The sequence below is a fragment of the Ursus americanus genome, chromosome 10 (assembly GCF_024610735.1).
Source record: "Ursus americanus isolate L20-20 chromosome 10, mUrsAme1.1.p, whole genome shotgun sequence".
Lineage (NCBI taxonomy): Eukaryota > Metazoa > Chordata > Mammalia > Carnivora > Ursidae > Ursus > Ursus americanus.
Genome location: NC_142136.1, coordinates 42,465,679 through 42,486,138, shown reverse-complemented (window position 1 = coordinate 42,486,138; position 20,460 = coordinate 42,465,679). Strand labels below are relative to the sequence as shown.

The window sequence follows — 20,460 nt, the reverse complement described above, 5'->3', positions numbered from 1 at the left end:
TTGGTCAAAACAAGTCAAATTCTAGGCCAGATTCAGGAGGAAGGGAAGCAGACTATTTATTAATGGGATCACCAATGAATAGCAAAGTTACATTGCAAAGGGCATGGACGAAGAGAGGCATGCTTCACTGGGACTCTTAACTGTTAACTGTCGGCCATGTAAAAAAAGAAAAAGACCCCCAAAAATTGTAAATGAAGGAAAAATAAGAAAATGTAAAAAAAGAAAAAAAAGAATAATTGTAGGCTACTGCTTGGCGCTGAATAATATTTGCATCACCATTATAATACTGTAAATATTATTTGTCAATTTGAGTACAGAGTGTGATAATTTTGGGAAGGCTAAATGGTCATCTGGCATCACAAAATATGAACAAATAATTTATGAAATGAATAAATTAAGGGAATGCAGCATAGTATATTATGTTTAAAATTCAGAATAAATACTCGAAGAAATAACTTGAAGCATTGAAAGTCGGTGCCAGTAGGAAGTGGTTTGTGGACTGGAAAAAACAGGAATTCCTGCTTTTCATCTGGACCTTTTGTCAATGTTGTAATGTGTGTACAAGAATTATTATGATTGAATTTTAAGGAAAATCAAAACTAAATGAAACCCGAACACGTAAACAAATAAAAATAATTAAGTTGCTGAAGTTTTTCTTAAAAATATCTCTTGGTCAGCCTCCCTGCAACAAATTCTTCCAACAACCAACTAGTGTAAGTAAGACACCTAATAAGGCACACCCTCTCTTATACACTGTAGACTAGGATTTGAAATCGACATGTTTATATTGACATACTTATATTGCCAGACTCCAGGAGGAAGTTTTTCTTACTGCAAGGCTGAGGAAAATGATCTTTTAAAAAGGCACAGACTGTGCTTGAGCACCCAAATAAATCTTCAGAACTTTGAGTGGACTCAGTAATTCAACCTGAAAGCTAGGCAGACGTACCTTCTGATATGATGCCCATGGACCATTCCAGAACAGTTTGAATAAGGGTCCTTGGACTAACGAGGCCTGAATCCATTTCTAGATTGTAACAACAAACGTTTGGCAGGAAATCTCTGTGGTTGTGGGTGACATGTGGGCTGGAGGAACCGAGGCTCATCACTAGTGCATTACATTTTGCAAAAGAGTCTCGACAATCAAATGCTTTAGGCAGGTCAGAGCCAGGAAAGAAGCCCTGGTATCAATCCAAAGGGTTTTGCGTTTTTGTATTATGTTTTGCATTTAGTTTGTATACAATTCTATATTTCAGTTTTGTTTTTTTTATGAGCCCCTTCTCTTTTAAGAACCTAACATACAGGAAAAGGATATCCAATTTCAATTCAGGAAAACAGCAGTAAGAGAAACCCTGTTTGATACAAGGTTTTTAAATGGAAGCTATGCAGCAGATTAACATGCTTGCAAGCTGTAAATTGAAGGTATAATTTATGTAAGAACTATTTTTGAGTACTATTTTTATTGCACTCATAGAAAATACACATAGGAAAATGAATGTAAAAAGATGCTGTATCATGCTTAGGATGACTGTATCTAGGCTGTAGGATTCTGGATTTCTTTTTTTTTTTTTTAACCCCCAATTATTTGTATTTTCTGTAGTAACTACAAACTACTTTTATGATAGAAAATAGCTATATTAATTTTTTAAAAGACTTAATAGGGCAGTGACTGTTCTATTGGAAAAATAGGAAAAGAAGAACTAAAAAAATTCTGGATGCAATCAACGTAGCAGAAAGATTGTATTTGATAGTAAAAATAGCAAAAGAAAAGTCAGTTGTTGCATAGGGTCGGCAACTGTCGATTGGTCCTTCTGCTAGCTCCCTCCTCTTTAAATGCTTCTGGCATTCTTGATCGCCATGATTATAACTCCACCCACACTTACTCTTGCTTCTGGCTGGGTCTCTTCTTCTAAGATGATTAGTAAATTCATAATATTCTTATATGCCCATTACTTCCTGATTGCACCCCGACAATGTAAACGAAATCTTGAAGGCTGGGTGGGTTGACCTCATTACATGGTATGAAGTGATTTACTTAAGAGAATTTAAACCTCACACCTAAATGAGGTATACCCGAATACCTAAACATGATGTAACTTACAGTAAAAATGAATACTTAAATGTAATAGAATCTATTTGATACTCTTTTACACTTTCCCTCCCATTAAAGGTGCAGTGTATTTCCCTGCTTGTTGACCTTGGGCTTGGCCACTTGATTTATTTTGGCCAATGAAGTATTAGCAGATATCAAGAAATCAGAAATTTAAACTGTGCTTGTATGCTTGGGCTTGTTCTTATGTCTCAGCCATTGCCATAAAAGGAATTTAGGAAGGTTTTTTTTCACTGGTCCGAAGAGGATAAGAGACATGTGGAACTGAGCTGCCCTCAAATGAGCCCTGCTCCAATCAGTCAATCACCCAGGCATGGGAACAATAATAAATTATTGTTATTTTAAGTCACTGAGTTTAGAGATGCATTGTTATACTGATATAGAAATTGTTATGGATAAGTGGGGTGCTGTAATTATATACACATTTAGAATTGGGAAGTGGTAGGTGAGCAACCTGTTGAAAGATATAAGGACATTGTTATAGGATGCTTTAAAATTTGCAAGCCATGTTACATGTTGTAGAGTAGTAAGTACAGTAACTATCACGGTATGTCTGGAACTCAGAGGTTTCTTGGAATGTGGGACATTCAGTGCTAAAACTGGGAATGTCATGGGCAAATCAGCATGAGTTGATGACCTTATGAAATGTTGAAATATTTGGCAGTGTTGTTGCTTGAAATAACATGTAACATAGTAAATAGACCTTAAGAACTTGTCTACTTGAGTTTAAGATGGTAACCAGATAGATATCAAAATCATCGTAGCCGCATGTAATACTATTCTGCAACATGTAGGTTAAGGAAAGAATTGTCCAGTTTGCAAGCAGTGTTGTTGGCTTGGAAGCTAGAACTTTTTCTAATCTCTAGACTCTTCTGCTAGCAAAATTTAAAATAAGGGTACAGACAGTGAGTCCAAGCCAAGGATGTGACCCCAACACCCTTTTGTTAAATTTTCTAGAAGTGATAAAGTGGTCTCTAGTGAACACTTATAGCCAGGCACTAGGTCTCCTAGAAAATGTGTTGGCCAGATATGCCCAAAAACCAAATAATTAAGTCTGGAGAGAAAGCATTTACCCCCAAGACTCGTGGAATCAAAAACATAGAATGCCTACAAGGTATTTGGAAGAAATATCTTACAAGAGTGCCATAAATCTGAACTAAAAGGTACTTAATCCTGCTTTAAATAGTAAATAAGACAAAAATAACACAAAAATATTTCTGGGCCCTGAGCTTCCTGCACGCAAAAAGCATTCTGGGAAATGGAAAGTTGTTTCATTGCTAAAAAAAATTTCATTTTATAATGCCATCTTCAGATATGATGGAGGAAGATGAAAACCATGTGGACCAGCCCTGGACCCACTGAGCTCCGGCCAGGAGCAAGGCTCTGCTTTGCCTATTCACAGATCTGTGAGAGTAAATGCTCATTCTAAGCCACTTAGAATTGTAATGTTTTGTTACAATCAGCGGTAGCTTTTTCACACAAAGCCCTTTGTTGTAAATGCTCTCAAATCACTGTGAGGCTCCATCCCGACTATAAAGGAAATTTAAAGTTGGTAAAAGTAACAGATGCCTGCCTCCAAGAACTGCATATCTTCTTCTTCTAATTGCAAAATGAATACTTAATACATATTCATTGACTTGGTATACGGCCTAGGGTTGCCACAATTTTGGAATGTGGGATAGATATGCTCTGTATCTTAGTATTATTGGAATATCTGGAGAATGTGGTCCATTCCTTACACGATCTGTGCTAAAAAATAAAGAGGGAATTGGAAATAGTAAAGCATGTGCGATGTAAATAAAAATATTCTGCTGCAATCAATCACATGGCAAATAGCTTACAAACTTGATATGATATGTGGCTATGTTTTCACTGTAGAAAGAATGACTCAATAAGGTTTAGACCTGCCAGTATTATGAAAAATGTCAGTGTTGCAAAAAGACTCAAAGTAATTATAAATTATAGAAAAACTAAAGTTTACAAAGTGAAAAGCAAAGTAAATACATAATTAGATAATTGAGCAAAATGATTTTGCTATGTTTTGGAAAATCAGTTATACATGTGAGTCTTCACTGATTAAAAATACTAATTATTTTATTATTTTAATTAATGTTTGTGGTTTATTTTATTCTAGCTACTTTAAAATAATACTCTCTATTTTATATTTCTAGAAATTGCATCTTTGCTGTTTTCAAAGCAGAACTATTTCATAGCAGAATTAAGGATAAGAGATGACCTTAGTTTATATGCAAAAAAGAATGGGGGAGGTTAATATTGCCTTTTAGCAAGAAAGAATTTCCCAGTCAGTCAAAACCATTTATTGAGTGCTTACTTGGGGCAAAGCATTGGGGGAATATGTAAATGTTTCCTTATCTTTTTAAATGTCATTTAAATAAAAGAAACAAAAAGAAGTAAAAAAATTGAAACCGCAAATATTAGAAATGTGTTGTACAAATAAAAATTTCATTTGTAAAAACTCACTAAAAGATCCAAAGAGTAATTGGAGTGAATAGAATTCAAGGAAACTTCCTGAGGTTCTCAGAAAATAACTCTGGTTTATAAAAGTAAATGCATTACTGATTAATGCTGTTCACTCTTTTCTTAGACGCCTAATGTACAATCACCTCCATTCCGAGGAAGTAAATTTTAACTTCAGTCTCTAAAAACAGAACTCAGTGCTAACTGTATAATTATGTGATTCAATCAGGAAACAACTTTCTTATCAATTCACTTCTGTTTCTCAATCTGGGAAGCCCTCAACCTTCCTACGAGAGCCGGTCTGTCTCGGAATAGTGAGAACTTGACCCTGAGAAACAAGACGTGGGCCATAGTGGTCTAGAGTTATTGTCCAGAGAAACTTGCATCATTACCACTCATGGATCTGTTTATTGCACAAACCTTCACGTTGGCAATGAAGAAGCTAAAAATAGCCAAACATCCACAAAAATGCTGTTCTGACTTCATAACTCCATTAGTCATCGAGTAAAATGATCTGTCATCACCGTATCGAAAATAAAAAGGGAAATTTTCACTGTTTAGATTTACCATGCCCAAGCTCCACTTTGCCTCCTCTTCTCTCACCTCCTACTTACTCTTCCTCCGATTTTTTTTTCATTTGGGAAATGGCATCACAATCTTCCCCAGTGCCTAAGCTGAGGACTTCACAGTCATCTTTGCTCTTCCATCATATCATAGATCCAGGTTCAAATAACTTCCAAATTACCTTTCTATTTTTAACTTTAATCTCCACTGTGCCTGGCACATGATACGCATTCAATAAATGAGAATTGTTAGAGTACACGCTTCAGCAGGGCCCTTTGCTGCAGCCCACTGTCCTAACCTCACCTGTAGCTGTATCTTCTCATGCTTACTGCACTGTACGATGTTTCCTAGACTCACTTTCAAATAGCGATTTTGCACAAGCTAGGAGCTCTCTTTGGGCTGTCTTCCCCAATTTTTCTCACAGGTGAACTGCTACTCAATATCAAATTCCCAGTCTTCATAAATTTCCCTGGTATTTAAGACTCCCTGATTATGTTCCTATCAAGTTTTCTCTCCACTTTTAATATGTCACTTGTCACTTTGCATTTTAGATGTTTGTCCTTGTTTCCTACAGTGGCATCCTGAGAGTAGGAGTCGTGTCTTATTTATTTTTGAATTTCCAGAGTATGGCATAGTGCTTGAAATATTGAAGGTGCTCAATAAGTTGTTTGTATTTTTCTGTCCTCTACACAAGCATTATGAAAATCTTACGATTTACAAAAGACTTGAATGTAGTAATGGTCTCTGTGCCATGCCAGGTGTAGAAATAGTCATCATTTGGAACCACAGATGATGGAAATGTTCATTAGCCCCTAAGAGTGCTACAGATGCAGAGAAGTCTGCCAAATTCAGCAAAAATACAGGACCTCCAGTTAAATTTGAAGGTCAGAAAGATAATAAATAATTTTTAGTATGAGTGGATCTCAAGTATTGCATGGGACATACTTACACTGAAAATTTATTTATTCTCCGTCTGACCTTCAAATTTAACTGGGCATCCTGTTTTTATCAGGCAATCCTCCAGGTCAAAACAAAGTAGACTGTGTAAAATGGAAGAGAAGCAATAATTCGAGTAACTATAAACCCGGGTTTGCCCTTAAGAGGACTGCTTTACATTTACTGTCTTTGTGTAACTTTCCCACTTCATGGTAGTTCCCACTTTGACCCTCAAATATGAGTAGATTTGGACGTGGATCATATGATCACAGCAAATATCAATAGTAGCTCAAATCATTATTTAACAAAGATGACAAGTATAATATTGTGATTAGTTCTAGCAATACATTGTTAAACTTGTAACAAACCCAAACATATAACTGTGACAGCAGAGGAAGCCAGTTGGAAGAGTAACGTTTCTGGACAGTCTGAAAAATGGTGGATGGAATTGGAGACACTTGTTCAGCTGAAATGTGGGAAGCAGAATTGGTTACTACTGGCATGTATATTGTAATGTTGAACAGGGTGTAAATGTATTGGGTGTCACTTTAAGGAGGAGATGGTAGCAACTTTAGAAGTCCCCCTAGGGCCCTAACTGCCTGACCTCCTACCTCTACAGTTTCGCCTTGCAGCATTTCCCCTTTTGTGCAGTTTGCTTCACATACTTTGTCCCTCTTTTGGTTTCTTGAGTGCAGCTGTCTGCCTCCGAACCCACACATCCAATTGTCCTCACTCCGATCTCCAAAGTGAAACAGACTTTCCTCTTCTCCTCTACTCTGGGACCCTCCACTCCAGTCCCCCCAGTCTCCATTTAAATCCCCTCTTCTTATTTCATGCAGCCATACTTTTTTAAGACTGTTTTTTGTGTGAGTGTGTGCCCCTGGAGGACATCAGGTTTCCCAGCTAAATAGTAAGAGTAACTTTTTTTTCCCTTCTCTGCATTTAGTTCAATTTGTAATAATATATTTGTGCTATTATTTGGTGATTCTTTGCCTTTTCAATTGGACTGTAAGTTCTGTGATTTCAACGTATTTGACATATCTGGCATTAAATAAATACTTGCAGCAAGTATGTGTGACTATAGGGAAACAGTTTAGTAGATGTAAAATTTAATAAAGACTCCAGCTGTCCAGATGCAAAATGGGCTGCCTTTAAATTACTGAGCTTGTGATCACTTGACATTTTTAACCAAAGGATGAATGCCCATCTGTCAGTGATAAGGATGTTCCAGAAGGGTTTATACAAAAAATGGAGTGGGAAGTTGATGGCCTCTGAAGTCTTTTCTGACCTTTATATCTGTGACTTACAAATGAACTTTACAGTACAACTTGCTTATAAATTAGAACTGCCAGTATTTTATAAATAATCTTAGTTATTCTGAAATACTAATAGAATGAGACCCACTAATGATTGGACGTTAAATTTCTGATCAATATTGATTAAAACAATGAGAATGAGAGATGATTTTCCTTGTTTTTTCTTTCTTTTCCAGATGAGGCTATGAAGACATACATTAATTAAAGAAGTTGTCAAGTTGAAGTTTGGGATAGATTGAGATTTAGAACTCAAGATTCAGGAAGTCTCCTCTGCATGTTGGATAGTGAGTTTCTGAATTCTTTAATGTTTTAAAATATAAGGAAAATAAGCATATTATTTAGCATACTGAATGATTAGAAATAAAATAATGTAAAAGCATTTTCAATTTCCCAATGAAATTATAATTAAATTCAGAAAATTCTGCAATTTTCATTTCCTTGGTTTCTGATATCAAAAATTATATATGATGCCAACTATTATAATGCATCATATTTCCTTTCCATAAAATAAGTGCTTCAAAACATGCATCTATTTGCTTCTAAAAACTTGTCATGTTATAAAAAAAATCTTCATAAATTAGACATTTCTAATGTATCAGATACCATCATAAAAATACTGTTTTCACTTACTCATAGCAATGCATTCATAACTAATGTTATTTAAAAATTTAAATTATGTGTTATTATGAAATGCATTCACCATTATCCATACGCATGATGTTTATTTTCTTTTTATTTTCTTTAATTATTTTATAGTGCTTACCTAATGGTACGCACATTTTATTTAGTTATTTATTTTTTAAAAGACTTTATTTTTAAGTAATCTCTATACCCAGTGTGGGGCTTGAACTTACAACCTGTGATCAAGAGTCACACGCTCTACCAACAGCTAGCCAGGTACCTTGGCTAATGCTTTTTAAATATTAGCTCATTAAGCCCTGATAAGAACCCTCCAATAGAACCACTTTTGATTTTTAAATTTACAGAAGAGGAAACTAACATAAATAGGTATTTAAGATACATAAATAGATGTTTAGTCAATTGACTAAGGCCATAGGTTGTATGCAGTATAACTAAGATTTGAACCAAGGCAGTCTGGTTGCAGACTGATACTCTTAATCATTATGTGATAGCAACTAAAATATTAACAGTGCAGTCGGATAAAAAATAAGCAAAAATATCTTGCTCCATTCCTTCCTCATATCTTTTACCACGTCTTAAAGGTAAGCATACTTAGCATTCGTAACTATTTCCGGTAAATATCACCATCGCTTTAAACACCTTTAAATACCTTTATTTACTAATTTTTTTTAATGTGTAAATTTGAACATATTACTTCTAATTCTTTTTCAACTTCCATGCCTATATTTTTGTTAGTTGTGTTTTGGTTATTTTAGTTTTTGACAAATTATGCTTATGTGATCATTATTTAACTTAGAACCAAGTACTATGAAAGACATATAATCCAATGCCATTAAAATTTAGGATCATTTTACCTTCTCTCCTTATAATTGTTCAGAATTATTCTATACTTTTCTTTGCTTAAATGAAGAACATGTCTTTATCATACAACTTTATGATAAAATCCACAGGTTTTCTGTGTTTTTATTTGCTTTATTAAGGAGGTATTATAATGGCCTCCTGATTCACTGGTCATATATGTCAAATATTTATCAGATTCCATTTTATATGTAATCATTACAACAGAGTTTGCGATATGGCTATTTCCTATAATAATATCAGTATGTATGTAAATATACCTAAATGAATCACTCATTATACTTAAAGATTTCTATAGATAAACATAATAATTATGTATTCGTATAATAGGAAAATTATATAATGTTATTATATATGTAATAAATTTGTGAATTATTCCAATTTGAAATGTGTTAGTATTACGTAGGATATATTTTTAGTTTTTTAGTTAATAGAACCATTTATATTCCTATGATAATCTTCTAGTCTCCAAGGAATATAAAGTAATTATACAAAGTATCCTATAGAAAAATTTTAATACTGAGTTACCCTTTCCTCACTGGGTCAGCTACATATATCCTTTTCTGTTCTCTCAGCAAAATCAGTAATTCTGAGACTTTTAAACAAACCCAGTTCAGTTTGCCCAGTACATTAAGATATTATGGTTGCTCACTGTGGTTGTCACTTAAATTTTCAAGGAAACTTTTTAGTATACTCTCATTAGATACAGTTTCTTGTCTGGTTCATACAATGGTATTGAACCAAGTGCTAAATATTCTTAGTGGCCTCGTTGCTGAGATTTCTTTGTTAAGGAAACATGGACATTGCTCACTCACAAGATTATACCTTTCCTACCCCACTTAAGGGGAGGATCCAGGAGAAAAAGAGAAGGGGAGAGACATATCATTAGTAGGATGACAATAATCTAAAGGAAACGTGGGAAATGATGTCTACTGTACTCACTTAGATCTAGTAACAACATGCATATTTTATTCATATGGAGAATTTTATTTTCCCTGGATATTTTCCTATTGAGGTTCCTCAGTGTCTAATTTTTTAACATTATTGGTTTTGTCCCATTTGAAACACTAAGGTTTGAGCAACTGTACCATAAGAGCATTGAACATGCACATAAAATTAATATTAATATTTTAAATCTCAGAATAATCAGTATGTTCTTTTGAAAATTTCAGTACAAATAATATAAAAGTGCCTTGTAAACACAGTACAGAATATAAGATTGCATGACAGAATGGAAAATTCTACCAAAAGCTTTAAAATAATAGAATGGTAAGTAGAGTTTGCCTCAGAGTTTAACATGAAGATATTCTTATATAATTGCTGTGAGAATAATCATGCTCAAATATAATTAATGAATGTCCATAAATGGAATATCAGTATTCACTGAGTAATCAGGAAACTTTCACATACATACATTTTGGGGATAAATACCTAAATAAACATCTATACTGCATACATAATAACCCAGCTAATGTCTAATATTTTATTATCAATGTATTAAACACTACAAAGTAACAAGTTCCTTGTGTAAAGTTTATGCAAAAATAATGACTTTCACCAAGGCTTGAATCAATGTCTGCAGAGATAGATGTGTAAAGGTGGTACCTATCACCCTGTTCACAATTCAAATCACCTGTACAGCCATAACTTCCCCCAAACTGGTGGTGTTTAGCATGGTGGACATTTTGGGGTTTTACTAAAGTTTTAAATCAATCTATGGAGTAGAAAGAGAACACAGTAAGGTTTTAACCATTGATTAAATATCAAAGTCCTCAAGTTTTTATGGGATGATGCAGTTGACTTCAGTACTGTTCTGGAAAAAGGCAAGGATATGCAAATACTTATATGAGGACAAATGAGAACAACTAAGTTTTATGTATGTTGACTTTGTTAAGAAACAGGGAAAATGTTAGATATATTCTCACTTTGGAAGGAGGTGATTATTTTCAATTTTGGCACTGAAAATAGTATTTTCCCATGATTTTAGCCTATCATTCTAAAAAAGTGTCTTGTTTGACAACAGCTATCAACATTTATTGCTAGATAGGATGATAATAGCATAAGGGCGAAACATCCCTGCATCAAACATAGTAACTGGCTAGATAGCATTAGAGCTCTCCATAGAAAAACAAATAGTCTAAAACATCTTTTATATAACACTTTCTTCCTTTTTTTTTTTTAATAACACTTTCTTTACTTTGAGGTGAGTTTATCTTAAAGTAACTAGAGTGCTTAAGAAGAACAAGAGGGGCGCCTGGGTAGCGGGGCGCCTGGGTAGCGCGGGGCGCCTGGGTAGCGCAGTCGTTAAAGCGTCTGCCTTTGGCTCAGGGCGTGATCCCGGCGTACGGGGATCGAGTCCCACATCGGGCTCCTCTGCTATGAGCCTGCTTCTTCCTCTCCCACTCCCCTGCTGTGTTCCCTCTCTCGCTGGCTCTCTGTCACATAAATAAATAAAATCTTAAAAAAAAAAAGAAGAAGAACAAGAGAAGGTAAAAAAGTGTTATTCATAAAGGAAATAAACACAATTAAATATAATCAGTTTGAAAAGGAGACAAATTATTCACTTAAGTAAGAATGAAATATAAATAGGCTCCTTTATTGGAGTAAGATGGGAATCTTGATTTCCCTGATTCTGAGAAAATGTTTATTGGGTTAGGGACAATTAATTACGAAGGGGCAGTCTCAGGCAAAGAGTAAAGAAAATAATATTGTGATGCTTATTTTAAATAGGAATCTTACAGAGGAGTGGATAATCAAACAGATCAGTGCCATCTTGTCTTCTTACTTTGCTCTTGGTCTTTTCCTACTAGCATCTTTTGTCATGGGGCAGTTTATGTTATTTATGTTTGATTATACATGTCTTCTGTTTAAAGGCCTCAGTGGTTCCTTACTGCTTACAGAATAAGTCTGCAACCACAAAGCAGGGCAATTGTAAATGTGGCCCCAGTTTTCTTTTCAATTTCAGCCTCTCTGTATCACCAATAGGTCCGATGTTGGGGGCACCAGACCACCCAGGTACTCTGAACTGAGCGCCGTTTCCCTGAACAACATGCACTTGTGTTCACACTCTGCTTTGACTACAGCCTTCAAGGCTCTCAGAACAAATGCTACCAATATCAGACTCTTTCTTGGGTGACGCAATCACTAGTACAATACAATCTATACTGTTTAGAAGATATTTCTGTATCTGTAGTGTGATTAGTCCATGAGGTCCTAGAGGGCCTACCTGATGCTTTATTCATCTTCATGACTCCGTTTTCCAGGCACAGTAGAAATTCTGTAAGCTCTTTTGTAAATGATGGCTGATGTTATAAGCCATTTTGTAATTATTCTGTATCTAAACAGACCAGTTTTGTGTGTTTGTGTGTGTGTGTGTGTGTTTAATCTTGTGTGTGTTTAATAGTGTGCTTAGATTTTTATGACCATACATTAGTGGATGTAAAGGACTTTAATAAAGATCTATTAATATGTAATTTATTTTTTTAAATATTTGTTTCTTTATTTTAGAGAGAGAGCATGAGCAAGTGAGGGGAGGAGCAGAGGGAGAGGGAGAGAGAGAATCTTAAGCAGGCTCCACACCCAGTGTGGAGCCCTACTCGTGGCCTGATCCCATGACCCTAAGATCACGATCTGAGCCAAAATCAAGAGTCAGACACCCAACTGACTGAGCCACCCTGGTGCCCCAAAGATTTATTAATGTGTAATTTAAAAACAAAAACAAAGTTGTATATCCAACTCAGTTTTCTTTTTAAAGGAATGACTGTCAAATTTTGTAATTTAAGGCCAATTAAGGTATCAGAGACATAAGAGAGTTGATGCCATCATTTTTCTCTTTTTTCTTTTGTTTGTTCCAATATATTTATTTGCTTGATAAATACTAGAGATTTTCTTTGTCTAATCACATCAATCTTGCTCATACTATATGCGTGACTTAGAACAGACTATTATTACATTGATTGGAATGATGTTAAGTAACACCTTTAAAAATTATAATGATTTTTTCATTATAAAAATACATATTTTTCATTGAAATGCAAGAAGAGTTTTACTGTAGAAATCAATAGAGATAATCTTCAATTAAAATAACATGATTTTTTTGAAGTAGGAATATTTATTTCCAATTGAATATACATGTCCAAAAGTTTAAAATGTTTTCCAAATATGAGACTAAAATTTTTCCAAACTCACATAATTGAATGTGAGCAAATCAGGAAAGTTCTTAGCACACACATAAACACACACACAGGTACACAAAAATACACACACAGGTACACAAAAAATTTGGTTTTAGATTGTTAGCCTATAAACAACACCGAAATGCCAATAATGAATAAGATACAGCAGTTTGTTAAGTTGAATATGCAAACATGTATAGTCATAGAAATAATTCATGTGGTTTATAAATTATCTTCTAGAAAATTCATTTTCCCTTCTAATTTTTCTTTTTTAATTTATAGGAGATACTCATGTCCTTATAAGTTGTGTGTGTGTGTGTGTGTGTGTGTATGTGTGTATATATATAAATAAATCATCACCCAAGTTGTATGTATACATTATTATTCAACACCCAAGTACCCACAATTTGTTAGATTTTTGATGAAAGAAAATATATTTTCAGCATAAGGAAATATTTTACAAAGAGTGATTTTGTATCTACAGTTTTGCCTCTAATCACAGATTGTATATTGCTCATGCTCATAATTTTTTAACAATAATTTTGGAGCAGCACCTCTGTATCATGTCATTTGTGTATAACTACAAAGTCTGTGACTACAATTACAGCAATATATTCCACTTAACATTAAAACAGTATATTCTCAGGGAGTTGTGGGCAAGAATAGAGCTTGGTGTGAATGCTCATTCAAAGAAACACTTTCTTCTCTTCCTTTTTTTCTTTTCTGTGTCTTCGGGTAGTGGTAGACTTTGGGTGTCTGTGCTATTGTTTAGCATCTTCTTTTCTTCTGCATTGTTTTCCATGTGAACCTACCAAGTGTCTGCATGCTGTCACATTTTGTTGTCATATATTTTTCTTAAAACACAAAGCCAACCATGTGACCCCACTGTTGAGAATCCCTCAGTGGTTCCTTAGGACTAAGAGGGCTAACTGGGATAAAAGACTCTGTCCAGGGCCTCCTGGATGGCTCAGCTGGTTAGGCCTCGGACTCAATGTTGGCTCGGGTGGTGATCTCAGGGTTGTGAGATCAAGCCCTGCATTGGGTTCTGCACTCAGTGGGGAGTGTGCCTAAAATTCTCTCTCCCTCTCTCTCTGCCTCCCCTCTCCCCCACCCCACTTTCTTTCTCTCTCTCTCTAAATAAATAAACTCTCCAAAAAAAAAAAAAAAAAAAAAAAAAAAGACTCTTCAGTCTGGTCCTGCCTGTCTTTCTCGCCTTATCTCTCAGCTTTTCTTGATCAGATGCTTTGCACTTCGGCCATTTGTGGGTCCTCATTAAGCCATGCAATTTCACGTTTCCATGCCTTGCCCCTTATAAACTTAGAAAACTGTTATACTCTTCAAGATGCAGCTCAAAATGCTGTTACTTGCTTTCTCCCTCTGTTCTATGCATATGTGTATGTGTAGCCCGGTTGCCATGAATCCATCTCTATTTTAGAAGTGGTGTATATATCTGATCCACACCTGAGTGGGAATGCCTTTAAATCTTTGCATCTCCTTAGAACAGTGCTGTACTCAGGCAGTGTAAAAAGATAGAATGATTGACATTGGGGTAAATTAAGTATTTAACTTGCAAAACAATTGCTACTGGTAAGTTTGGACATGATTAATTTAGAATATAGGATGTTTGTTTATACTTCTTTTTAATCCCCTACATGTAGGAAAACTCTCTTTAGACTGGCCCAATACCCTCATATTTATGTTTACAAGCTTATAAATTTTCAAATATATAAATATTCCTTCCACTTTGCTGACAATTGTGTTTTTAAGCTCAAATGCAAGAAGTCAGGAGCAATAGAATGATATGATCATAAATATGTATACATAATATATGCTATATAAAATTTAAACAAGTTATATACACATAAATATTATGTATATATAATATATACACATATCAGAGACATATATAGTATATATACATCATATCACACAAAAAACATTTATGTGTATATAATATATGTATATAAATGATAATATATATTTACATATACATGACTTTCCAATGAATTTATGAGGACTAGATATATTTAAATTAATAAGCTATAAAAATATTCAGGATATAATAAATAGCATGGACTATAAATGTGGAAATTGACAAGCTAATTGAACCATACAGAGGCAGTGCTTAATAGATTGTGAAAATAGAAACACAGATAGATAGATATAATTTGTATAAATATACCTAATACTTTTTCATTATTTTCACATGTTAAAATTCACCATGTTGTTAAAATATTACTAAGGTCTTAAAGATATTTATACTAGAGTTTGTAGCTATAGTCATGTATGATACTGTCTCTTTATTTTAATCCAAACATTCCTCTTCAGTATCTAGATATTTTTCTTAGGTTCACATTTTGAAAGTCAACATAAATAACTTCTGTTTTGACCAATAGCATAAAGTTGTTTTGAGCTAATTATGCAAAACATTTTCAATATTATTTAAACCAGTGGTTTCTAAACGAAGGTGGTTTTACCCTCAAGCAGACCTATAACAAGGTCTATATTGATGTCACAACCTGGGAGCAGGTGCTGCTGACATCTGGTGGGCTGAAGCCAGGGGGGCTGCTAAACATTCTACAACACACAGGACAACCCCCCCCACATTTGACCCAAAATGTTGATATTGCCGAGGTTGAGAAACCATGCTTTACACAAGTTGTCTTCAGTCCCTACATTTAGAGAATCATTTAAGATCCTTAAAAGAAGTAGCCCAAATTCCTGTGTGACCTAAATAGCATTAAGTAGAATCAAGTTCTGTTATTATTTTGTATTTCAAAATCATTAAAGAAAAAAAAACAACTTTCAAAACTTCCATTCAAGTAATGATATTTTTCGTTTCTTTCTATATTTGTTGACTTGGGGCATATAATCATATCTTAATAATTCTTTACATTGGGATCAAGTCCTTTTGTTCAGGACCATGACAGATGCATAGTATAGTAGATTAGGTATGTCTGTGTTGAGAGGGACAGGTTTCCACAGAGCACCCAGAGCCTGTATATTGTAATCCACTCTTTTCTGAAAAGTATCTTGTGAAAAGGGAAGAATAGAACTTGGGAGCTAATCTAGACCCCTGACCTCTCTAGGCAACATTGTAATTAAATTATGCTATATAGACCCCCCCCAAAATTAAGTTATCCTTAGAAACAAATACTTGCAACCTTCTTTAGCATCCAGTTCAACTCAGTTGAAATGATTGAGGCAGTGTATAGTGCAAAGTAAACCAGGATCACTGACATCCTTAATTTGTTCTCAAAATAAGATGTGGGATGAAAGTATTAAACTAAATGATTTGTTACCATGACACCAAAGTACTGTGAGTGAACTCCAAAAAAGTTGCTCTGTTAAAGTCCATTGCAAATTATGTTCTGTTTGGAGTAAAAAATATGTTCTGAATCTCGCTCTCAGTATATTTATAATTAGCTTCTTAATCAGTTTATTAAATGTGGCTCTGGTAACATTTTAAATTCCCTTTCAGATCTATTTCTGTGAAGAATGTCACATAAAGTCTCATATATATGTCAGTGTGTGTGTGTCCTGGACCATGCATATATGTGATGCATATATGTCTGATATATACTTGATATGTATGTGTGTATGTATATATACATATACTTAAAATGGCTATAAATATAAATATTTATAAATATAAGCTTTACTCTACCTAAAGAATAAGTGTACGATGAGGGAGGCCAAACACTTGTGTTACGGTTATTTATTCCTTTATGGGGAACCATATTCCGAATTAGCAGGGAGGTAGCTTTGTGATATATATTGAGTTACATTTTTGTTTGTTGATTCATACATTTTAATTAAAAAAAGAAAACATAGAAATTATTTTAAAATACTATTATAAAAGCCCAAATCTTCATTGAAAGAAGGATGGTTTTACTTCAGTGAAAACAAACATGTTTAATCCTTATTACCTGCCTTCAAGGAAGACATAATTTGTTGTAGTATATTGTCAACTATTTTAATACAAGTCAGAATAAAGAATGTCTTATAATAGAGTTAGAAGCAAAATACAGTAAGATGGAGTAATTATATCTGATTGGGTTGAAAACAATCATCATTAAGAAAATGACTTTTGGGGGCGCCTGGGTGGCGCAGCGGTTAAGCATCTGCCTTCGGCTCAGGGCGTGATCCCGGCGTTCTGGGATCGAGTCCCACATCAGGCTCCTCCGCTATGAGCCTGCTTCTTCCTCTCCCACTCCCCCTGCTTGTGTTCCCTCTCTCGCTGGCTGTCTCTATTTCTGTCAAATAAATAAATAAAATCTTTAAAAAAAAAAAAGAAAAAAAAGAAAATGACTTTTGGGCTAGGTTTTGAAGAATTAGGAAGATTTCCATAAATAAAGAATAAAGGTATCAAGATGCAGTTTCAGGCAACATATTCTTTCTTACAGTCAATTAAATTTAATTTCTGATAATGCATTTTGTTTTCTGCAAACTTTCAATAAAAATGTGAGATCGTAGTTTATCACAATCTGATCATAACGTTTGAGAGTAAATTCAGATAAATTGTCATAACCTCCGTACTTTAATTTTTAGAATATATGCCATTCCTTTACGTAAGTTAACTCATAGTAAAATTATAAAAATTATAATAATTTCTAAAAGTGGACACTGTTGAGTTTAGTGTTCCGTCACAACAGCATGTACTTTGTGCCATAGTGTGGTTAGTAAATTTATTTCTCTTTGCTTCCTCATGATCTCTAAGCACATGAAAAAGAGTCTCTACAGTTTCATTCCAGTTTATATATGGTATTGCAGTGCAAAGTAAGGATGGAGTGGGAAATAGAGATCAGACATGCAAGGATGCATAATTCAGTTAAATCTAAAGTTAATGCTCAGCAAGTGGGTGATATTTAGAGCAGGAAGACTAAATAGGAAAATGCTGTCGGGTAAGAGATGGGGTAAGAAAGACAGAGATAACAGGACAGAATATACATAGGAGGTATAGGGAATATAAGTTATGATCATATGAGGATAGACAAGTAGGAAAGCAGAGGTCATAGATGACTTTGGGTTTGAGTTTCAGAAGCTGGGTTGAAGCTGGTGCCCTCTGGAAGTAGTGAAAGGAGTAGGACAGAGGGAAACACAGAGTCTTCCTTCTGACATGCTGAAAGCGAGAAATCTCTGGATAGTCAGTAAACAGCAATAGTCAAGTTCAGGAAAAAAGCTGGGCTTGAAATATAGCGGCACACATCATTCACATACAGATGGCATTTGAAGTGGCAGGAATAGATGTGGACGCAAAGGAAAAATGGCGATAGGAGAAGGCAAGAGAGCCTGGTTGGGATGCCCCCAAGCTATACACAATTAGGACATTTTCCTCCCACTCTCTTTGTCACTTGTTATTTCCTCCCTGGTACACCTTCTCCCCCGGGAAGCACAAAGTCAATATGATATTGCTTTATCGGTACTAAGTGATTCACCTCTGTCTTTCATTTACAACCACAAACTTTCCACTTTCCCCATAAGATCAACAGACGACATGGGGCTGCTTCTACTAGTCGTTGCTAAGCTGTGTACTAATTTATGTGACTCTTCCCAGGTAACAAAAATGTTTTCATCCAATTAATTATGCACTAACAAGTGTCTGTTGTTGGACATTCCATTCCCTGGAGGATGGGCAAAGAGAAGAACTCTGTTTATAATTCCTGTTAACACCTCTCAAATTGTGCTACGATAGAATCTGGCTCCTCTGCCAGGCAACATCACCTGTTCTGCTAAGTGTCAGAAAATATTCCAGCCTAACCATCTGCAAAATTGTAACGAAGGCAGAGAATAGTACTATAATTGAATGTGGCTGGTACTTTGTTCTCATTTATTGCTCTTTTTCCTCCACTCAGAGCACCCACCCTGTTCTTTCAGATTTCCTCCCACCTCACTGCCCACACCATCTCAGTAACTGTGGCTTGTTCCCTTTCCTCTTCCCGAATGGAATTCCTCTCCTCTGGCTACAGTACCCTCTCACTACATGATATTCTGTATCCCCATGGCTTTAAATAGACTCTATATGGTGATGACTTCCAAACGAATAGCCCAAGCTTTTGCCACCTCTCTTCACCACATACTATTCCTTCAAGTTTGGATTCCCACAGCCTACTTCTTTCTTGATGTCACTGTGATATTGATATTGAATATCTGGTAGGCATCTTAGTTGAATGTATCCAATACCTAACTCTTGGTTCTACTGTCCCCACCCATTCTTCCCAATACCAGTAATAGCCCCATCATTTACCTGTAGCTCAAGCCAACATGCCGACAGAATACTTAATTTGTCTCTTTTCCTGTTAACCCACAGTGACCTGCTCAGCCTTTGCTATTGCCTCAACTTTCAAACTATAGTCTCAATCTGATACCGTTTCTGTTGGCACAGCCTCAATGCTTCATCTCTTGCAAGGAACTGGAAATAGTCTTCCAACAGGTATCACCTCATCTGCCTCCTACCTACCTCGTGGGGAGGGATATGGCGTCAACATAACCCAGTTCATTTCCTCTTCAGGGCCTTTGAACTTGCTGGTCTATCTGCATAATATTTTTCTCTTTTATATGCTTGCATGGCTCGTTCCCTTATTTAATTCAAGTCTCTGCTCAGATGAGACCACTTCAGAAAGAGGTAGAAGGATTGCCCTTTGTAAATTATCCCCTGCCCTCATCACTTTTTATCCGATGTCTCTGCTTTATTTTTCATCAGAGTATTGACGTTTTATTATGTATTTATATTTTTATTTGTTCGCCATTTGCCTTCTTCACTGTTATTTCAGTGCTATGAAGGTAGAGACTTTTCCTTCTCTGCTGCTCTATCCCAAGAACTTAAAATACTACCTATTAATATTCAGAATTATTTGTTTAGTGGATGAATGGAATATTCAAGGGATTTAGAAATTCAAGTCTTTTATGTTTGACATGACTCTGCCTTAAACCTTTACCATTTCATTGGAAGGAATATAGTCAAAATATTTAAGGATAAAAGGAGGCAAAACATACCAGTATTCTCTGATTAGTTCCACTAATGATCTTACACATTTGCCTGTGAAAAGCCTGCTTTTCCTAAGTGAGCATTCATGTTTTATCTGTTGCCCTTATGTTTGTATTAAGAGTCTTTAAAGAGTGCAGCCAGACTGCCTTCTTCCTAAGAGTTTTATTTCCTCATGCTGAATGTAGGACTTTTATATTTAGAAGCACAAACTCTTTCCTAATTATATACAACCTACTGTTCTAAATTTTGCATGCCACTTTGCAGTTTAGTGCTGTGCGATTTGCTTGCTACCAATTTCGGTGTCAGAAATTTGACATTTAGATTGCTTTTGAAAAGTAATGGTAAAGTGGATTTAGTACTGAATGAAACTTAGCATCTGCTTTCTTGGCTTCT

General features: G+C 35.2%; 1 long non-coding RNA gene across 2 annotated transcripts in view; it reads left to right on the top strand.

The window, feature by feature from the left end:
• Nucleotides 1-20,460, top strand: part of LOC123801148 (uncharacterized) — a 90,119-nt gene that overhangs the window by 14,830 nt on the left and 54,829 nt on the right. For both annotated transcript variants that reach the window (XR_015725859.1, XR_015725860.1), the window contains exon 2: nucleotides 7,581-7,688. This is a non-coding gene — a long non-coding RNA (uncharacterized LOC123801148). The remainder of the gene's footprint in view (nucleotides 1-7,580; nucleotides 7,689-20,460) is intronic.